General features: G+C 43.8%; 1 long non-coding RNA gene across 1 annotated transcript in view; it reads left to right on the top strand.

The window, feature by feature from the left end:
- The first annotated feature begins 371 nt into the window (after nt 1–371).
- The window catches only part of LOC116687956 (uncharacterized), a 10,866-nt gene continuing 2,862 nt past the window's right edge, over nt 372–8,375 (top strand). The window contains exons 1-2 of the long non-coding RNA XR_004331666.1: nt 372–397; nt 4,611–4,617. This is a non-coding gene — a long non-coding RNA (uncharacterized LOC116687956). The remainder of the gene's footprint in view (nt 398–4,610; nt 4,618–8,375) is intronic.

Raw genomic sequence — 8,375 nt, 5'->3', positions numbered from 1 at the left:
AGTTACCGGAAGTCATTCATTTTCAATGGAAGCGGCTTCTCTCAGCTGCACGAAGCGGCAAATCTGTCGGCATCGCGTTATGGGCGTTTTGAGCGTGTTGAGCGCCAATCAGAAAGTTGAAATTTTTCAACTCTATGGTAATGAGCTATGACGCGGTTCAGCGGCAAGCAGCGGCTAACGGCAGCCGCCAATCGGAATATAGACGTCCTTCGCGCTGGCTGATCCTGGAGAAACATACGATGTAATCTTTCGTTCCTACCAAAACATTAATTCTGAGGATAAGCTCATAATTGCCGTTGCTGGGTTACCTTTCGTTTATAATATAACGTTGTTTGTACATAGGAACAAGTTAACGCTACCTGCCGGTCACATCCGCTCACAGTGAAGTCCGGCACGGGTCACTAGGTTAGTCCGGCGGCTGCTCGCTCTGCCTGCACGCCGCTATGGCTCAGCGGCTAACGAGCGAGCTAACTGCTAACAGACTCCGTTGCGACCAACTAATACAACTTCTGTCATTATATATTTAATTTATAAAGATTTCTAGTGTCAGTGTATTGGCCATGGCTGCGTGTGCTTCTCCTGGTCGGACAGAAAACGCCGCCACGTCAGAGCGGCCAAAGCGTCACAAAGCTTCCCCGTACTTTTTGACAAGCGTCCTTGGCGGGGCGGCCAGAGCTTTTTTGCAGCTCAAGTCGGTGGCGGTGTGTACGTACGGTAAGGCTTCAGTCAGGATGAAGGCTGACAACAGCCCAGGGGACACATCCACAGTCAGCCCCCAGCCAGCTAGCAACCAGCCCAGTTAGCACTTAACTCCGTTGCTAAGGACGCTAACGGCAGTTTACTGAACCATCGGAAAACAGACCCAGGCACCAGGGGATAAGGCACCAAAAAGTCTAATACTAATAGTAATTTAAATATGTGGTAGCATTGGATCTGTACAGGAAGGATAACTCTGGGAGTTGGAAGGGGTGTGTCAGGATTCTGTCTTATCACTCTGTTTCACAAGTTCCTGGATCTGTTGCAATTTTGGTTTCATATGGCATATTGTTATAGCTTTAGTTAGAAGGCACCAGCGCAAGAGCAACAAGTATCAACATCAGGCCCCTTACTGTACATAGGGTCTGCGAGAGCTGTGTAGAGCCCCCTGCAGGAGAAGACCTTGGGGAGAATGATGGAGCCCTCAGCTTGGTCGTAGCGTTATTAGCCAGTGTCAATAGGCCTATGTAATGCAACACTTGAAGACCGGAAGAACGTCTCTGAGTGGGGATACGGCTCTTTTGGTTAGATTTTTACAATGAGGGAGCCTGTCCAACCACGTAGCTCGTAGTCGGGAAACCTCGGATGGTTTAGACATTATGGTTGATAATCTGACATTATGGTTGATAATCTGACATTATGGTTGATAATCTAAATCCTAATGGAGGAAGACTGTTGACCAGCAGTTCTTGTTCCCTACTCCGTGTTCTAGAAGCAGGAAGTGTGACATGGGCCTATAGCTGTATGTGTGGACGGGGGATTTGGGTGACAGTGTCCCAGTGAGTTCACGTGGCTGAGACGTGGCGGCTGCATCTTCGCACCCAATAGCTCAGAATCTTGTTTGCGCCTCCTGTTTGCCCTCGGTTCAGTTACACCTTCTGCTTCACTGACCCACTCCCACCGTCCTTCTAATGTGTGAATGTAGTCTCAGTGAAACAATCAACACATCAATAGCATGCTTAAGGAAGCAGCTACTTTCTTTCTCACACAATTGTATTCCCTCTGCTCTGTTTTGTTTATCTTTTGATCGTTAGTTGTGAGTTGCAAGAGACTCCGCGGAGTCTAATTCCTGAAGCGCTGGCAGGACTTGGGTTTCTATGCAGACAGCCACAACCGGGTTGGGTTACTGCAGTTATTCCTACTGTCATGTGAACATATTTAAAGTAGAAATTTGAGAGAGTGTAACTACACTGTAGTGTACTCATCTGCTGATTACATGTCATTTAGTCAACACTTTTATCCAAAGCGACTTACAGTTGCTACATATCAGAGGTCGCACACCTCTGGAGCAACTAGGGGTTAAGTGTCTTGCTCAGGGACACATAGGTTGATGTATTGCTGTGGGAATCGAACCCAGCACACCCACACCTAAGGTCATATCCCCTGCGCCATCACCACCCTAATGAACTAGTAAACATGTTTCAAATAATATAATACATGTTTTTTTTTCAAGTTTTCAATCAATCAGATTAATCAATTTAAGATGGTGTGATTTAATACCTGCAGACAGATGTACAGACATAAAGAGTATATTATTTCCTTGTAAAAAAAAAAGACCTGTAAACAGACTTTGATTTGTGAAATTGTTGCATGAATGAATAGATAAATTGTCTATTTTCATGTCTGGCCGCTTACAGGACCCATCCATTATAGGATTTATCAGACACATTTTAAATAAACACTTTGCTAATGCTGACGCAAAGGTGCAGAATAAGTACATAAAGGGTAAAAATATAAAGTTTACAGTTCAACACAAAACAAGATAAATACAGGGAGTTGCAGTTACCCATTACATTTTAAAGCATGCTATAGGGTTTTAAATGAATGAATGAAAATACTGTTTTTCTACTACTTTCCTACTTTACTTTTCTACACGGCATCAATGAAGAGTTTCCAAATCTGCCCCCATGTTCTCTCTTTCCTGTGATAGATCAATGCGCTTTCATGTCCCCGCAATGTCATAGCGTACTGAAATGATTGGAGACCAACAGCCGCCTGAAAGATTGTGAAACCGTCTTTATGAGTCTAAAAACCCGTGAACTTTTTACAATGCCTGAAGTGGATCGTTAGGTCTCATTTAGGGGGACTCTGTATAGTGTTGCCAACATGGACACCGGCAGTGCAGAGCCGTGAGTCTGACTATAAACAACGTCATTACATTCTTCCAGGGATTAACCTGACGGTCAAAAAAAAAAAAAGTAAACAAACTCAGGTGTTTGAGGTCAGGCTTGCTGCTGACCCTGCACTTTGGCCTGGCTGATATCCTTTATCTGCTTCTCCGCAGTATTGGGGTTACTGAGTGCATGTAAATGAAGGCGAAGAGGGGACGTCCCACTCCGTCACGTTGAGTGGAAAAACAAATGCAGAGTCTTGAAAATTCCCCCACGACACCTGACTTGTTTCCTATGTGGTTTGAATAAAAACATGTGTAAGAAAGAGAAAAGAAAGACTTTGTTTTAAGATCAGATTTAGGTTAATGTCTGTGGAAGGTTTAGTCATGTGGTGGACTTTTTCAACATCTTCATAAGGACGTCTAAGCTGGCTTTGATACCTTTATAAGTTTGGTAAAAAAGGATACCTTGTTACCTTCTGTTTAGCGACGTGTGTTATCACAGTTGATGATCCTGCATAGCATACATACTGTTGTGTGTTATTGTCTACTAAATGGCAGCCCGGTGGCCCAGTTGTTGGCACTTCTGCCCCACCAAGTTGGCACTGCGGAGATCCATCACAGGTCTGAGCCGAGTGTGTGGAATTAGCATGTTCCAGTGTTTCCTTTAGGATATTTTTTTTTTTGCAGTAGGGGCAGGTCTGTCCAAATAACAACATTCAACAACATTTCTTCACCTCTCTTCACACACAATGAGGCAGATTTTCAGTTGTGATGGAAGAACTATAGAGCACTTAACAACAGCACAACACAAAATGAATTTTACAAGAAATTCTTCATAGGGAAACTACATCTTTAGACTATTTCCAATTTATATTACACTGACTCACTTACTGTTTTAATGCTTCCAGATGTTTGATATCAGGGCGACGAACTGACAGAATGTTGTCCAATTGGAACGGACCCACGTTTTGACAATAAACTCCATCAACACAACAGTATGTGGACTGGGCGGGCCCAATAACCTCTGAAAAGTTCTACTTGTTAAATTGAAATGTGAGTGGCAGCGAACAGGGGGTACATTATGTCGGCAGGATAATTTAAAAGGCAACCGCAACTACATTGTGCGTCTGCCCTATTTCTGATACCGTGGCGGCAGAAATGTTGCAATGGTGGGCCGCCGCTACAAAATCAACGTAGAGGAAACACTGTGCTCTCCCCGTGTTTGCGTGGGTTTCCTCCGGGTGCTCCCTTTTCCTCCCACAATAAAGACATGCATGCTAGGTAACTATTACTATTAACAGTTGAAAATGAGCCACACTGCCACATTTACAGAAATGTCAATTAATGTGCATTGTCCTAATCAAATAAATAAATAAATAAATAAAAATAAAAATAAATGAATGCTGCACAATGAAATTAGAGCAGAGAAGGAGAATGAACCCCAGATTGGTGCTAACATAACAAGCTAACATAAGTGGTTAAAGATGCTGCTTTTTAACAACTTGGGTGTGCGTGCGTGTGTGTGTGTGTATGTGACACACACGCCTGAGATGAGAAACAAGAGTGATTAGCGGTTGGGGGGAATCCCCGCGAGGCATTAAATGGTCTGACTCATTGGCATGAATCATCACAACATAACACACCGCTCTTAAAGACGAGAGGTTCATTCTCCCCAAAGACAATGCCAACGCCAGGAGCGCTAGAGCATTTCAACACTTGGATGGACATGAAACACTTCCAGATCATCAGTACAAAGACACAATAAATAATGTGGGAGGAAATACCCAGTGAGAGAGCTGCATTATTTGTATTGCAGCTCATGACCAGGTGCAATTAGAGGTTATTAATCCACTGCTGAAAATCAGTCCCAAATGAATGCACCTTTTCCTCCTCATAGAGTATCATTTGCTAACAACTACAGTGATTAGTTGTTCAAGAAATCTACAGAGCATTTAAAACAAAAACAAAACAAAAATATATATTTAGCCCTATTCACACCACACAAAAAAACCCACAAACATCTGGCTTTTGTCTGCAGTGGGAAAGGTCACAATCGGCAGTCACTCCGGGGATAAATGATGAACTCTGCAGTAGTCACGGTTATTTTTTCGGCTCCAGCGCCCGTCGGCAGCGATTGAAACATGACGCCCAGGCAGACACGCTAATTCTCTCCTCTTCCTTGAAACAATGCTATGACGTGCGTTGTATCTTCTGTCATCTCAGCGACAAATTCTGTCCGTCTCCGCCCAAGCAGCGCTCGGACATCACTCGTAATCAGTCAGCACCCAGTTTGAAGAAGAGACTGAAAAAGCAACAGATATATAGAAAAGAAGTAATCACTAACATCACTGTCTCCATGTTGTTCACTAACCCTGTTTTTCAGACAACCCTGTATTTGTGACGTCGAACACCCGAAAACAAAAAGGGTTGGGTGGTCCAATCAGTGAACAGAGGGAGTGGCTGGGAACGATGATGTTGAGGTGGTGCACTAGTGTGAGTTGTAGTTCCATAATGGCGGCTGAGAAAGATGTGAGCAAAGCCATTCTGTCCGTTGTGGCAGTGCTGCCGAATATCCAGAAGTGAAAGCCCAAGCAAGAACAATCTTTGCTGAATTTTGATGGTGGCCATGATGTTGTGGCCCTCCTCCCCACGGGGCTCAGGAAATGTTTGATTTTCAGCTTGCTCTGTTAATGGGGAAGGAGTTAGCTAAGGCTAACGTTAGCGATGCTAAGCTAATGTTACGACCAAATGTTAGTGATTGGTTATGGAAGATCCAGAGTGGCTCTGAGCAGATCCAATACTTTGAAACTTCAACAGAGTGCCCGCCTTCAGGGAAGTTAACACTTGTACCAGAGTCTGCTAGGGCCAGGCTGATGTACCAAAGTCTGGTAGGACCAGGCTGATGTACCAGAGTCTGGTAGGACCAGGCTGATGTACCAGAGTCTGGTAGGACCAGGCTGATGTACCAGAGTCTGGTAGGACCAGGCTGATGGACCAGAGTCTGGTAGGACCAGGCTGATGTACCAAAGTCTGGTAGGACCAGGCTGATGGACCAGAGTCTGGTAGGACCAGGCTGATGTACCAGAGTCTGGTAGGACCATGCTGATGTACCAGAGTCTGGTAGGATCAGGCCGATGGACCAGAGTCTGGGAGGACCAGGCTAAGTTTTAGAAGGCTTTCCCCTGTTTAACAAAAAACTGCACATAGAAGGTAATTTTGGTGGAAAAGTCGTTTTTAAAGGTTTAAGTCTTCAGTAGCAACATGCTTCGAGCTGAGAGCCACATGCAGGGAAGGGAAATCAGAAAGTATTGTTGGTCCCATATCTCTGGCAGCTATGGAGGCCCTCAGATCCCCTAGGAGCACATCTGATTAGCACAGTAGCTAATGGCCCGTTAACATCAACAATAGCTCCACAGCACAACCCCCAGGCTCCTTATTCATTTCGATGAGAGCACTGTATTAGTGCTGCGGGGGTTCTTCCAGGGTGTTTCAGAAAAAACAAAGAAAGAAAAAATGCAGAGAAGTAAAGAGTTACAAAGTTCAGGTAGTAATCCCCCCCACTGTAAATTCTCATTTCAGAGCTTTTATTTATCATTTTATTTGTCATTTTATTTCTTCCAGATGGGTTCTTTTTTAAATTTGACTACTGTTTCACTATTTTAAATTCTTCACTTTAGGAAATCACTGTAAAACAATTAAGCCCTTAAAAGTGCCAGGCCTGCGTGAAAGGTGCTAGAAAACAATTGATTGATAGAATTATCTTTCTTGTTGATTTCCCTCACTACACTGATCAAGGACTGGTGATAGAGATGGAGGAGATCAGGAAAAAAAGGAATACCAGATGATAAATAATCCTCCAGAATAGGTAAATAAAGTAAGAGTTAGGGTGCTCTCATTAGAGCTGTGAAAAAACACTATACTGTATAACAGTATTAAAAAAGCAAAGAAATTCCCAAGGTATACAAGACTAGCGTAAGTTAGAGCAAGAATGGCAGGGTGCCTTAAGGGAGTGACTTCAGTGCCTGTGTGGTTGCGCAAAGAGAGCGAGCAGTAACGGAGTGTAGCGTTCCGTTGTGAGGAAAAGCGATAGGAAAAAGAGAACGCAAATATGATATAAAGTAAGTTTTCTGCTGTCAATGCCGCCGGTAAAGTGAATGGCGTTACCCCCGAAAAACACTGACTTTACCCTGTGAGAGTCTTAATTGTGTTCCGCTGCCATTTACGGCCACTCTGCTTCCTCTTCTCATCGTTTATCTATTCCACAGACAGTTCCGAAAGTTCTATTGTCAATAGAGTTACCATTACCTTCCGCTTTCCTTGTGTTGTAATTTTTAACTGGATTTAACTGGTGGATTTATGGACTATGGTTAACTTCTCCTCAGATCTCTGCAGGGTAAATCCAGACAGCTAGCTAGACTATCTGTCCAATCAGAGTTTTCTGTTGCACGATTAAAACACCCTTTGAACGTACACATGCTCCACCAAAACAAGTTCCTTCCCGAGGCTATTTTCCAGTGGCACCGGGGCTCCGTCCGGCGCTTATTAGCACCCAAGACGATTGTGATTGGTTTAAAGAAATGTCAATAAACGTTTCTTTGCCATCCCAGAATGCTGTGTGGGCTAGCCAGACCCTCCTGTGCTGCGCTGTGGAGGAGGGTCTGGCGATGCGAGAGAAGCTTGTGTGTGAAAGGTCTTTTGATTCAGCCTCCTGGTCCTCTGCTGTGAACAACATGACAGTTGTACTCTTTTAGACCGAGAGGGTAAGGCAGAGTCTTACGAGAAAACAGGAAGACTTCCCCGTATCGCTACACACACACACACACACACACACACACACCTTTTATTGAGGTGCTGATGGGAACTCAAATACGGAACTGAAAGTGGGCTTCCAGTGTCTGTGTGTGTGTGTGTGTGTGTGTGTGTGTGTGTGTGTGAGGAAGTCAGCAGTGGGCTGGGTGAGTACACACTAACGGATGAGGGGGTGGGGTTGTGTGTGAGTGTTAACGATCTTTTCACACTGTCAGCAGCCCCTTCATGTCAGCATCCGTGTTTCCATTCAGTTGTTAAGAAAATTGTAGGAACATTATCTAAAGTTAAGCTAAAGTGAATTAGCGTTTCCCTCAACTAAATTGGATCACATAAACTAGGCTACAGCTAGTTTGGTCAGTAATTGGCGCTGGCGTCTACGCATGGCTGTAATCTGCTAGTAAACAAGTAAATTGAGTAGAAGAAGTAGAGGTTGGTAATGGGAAACAAAATCTTGGCATCCAACCCATCTACAAGAGAAGAATGGAGACAAGTCTTCAGGAATTTGGTTCAATTAAGCATGTTTTAATAGTCCTTTGATGTCCACGAGAATTGGCCATGTTTAATTCAATTCAATTTCAATTCAAATTTATTTATATTATCAATTCATAACAACAGTTATCTCAAGACACTTTACATATTGAGTAGGTCTAGACCATATTCCAGAATTTGCAAGGACCCAACAGTTCTAGTAGTTTCC

Source organism: Etheostoma spectabile, chromosome 4 (assembly GCF_008692095.1).
Source record: "Etheostoma spectabile isolate EspeVRDwgs_2016 chromosome 4, UIUC_Espe_1.0, whole genome shotgun sequence".
In the NCBI taxonomy this organism is placed as follows: Eukaryota; Metazoa; Chordata; class Actinopteri; order Perciformes; family Percidae; genus Etheostoma; species Etheostoma spectabile.
The sequence above is the reverse complement of the archived record's forward strand: the minus strand, read 5'-3'. Positions and strand labels throughout refer to the sequence as shown.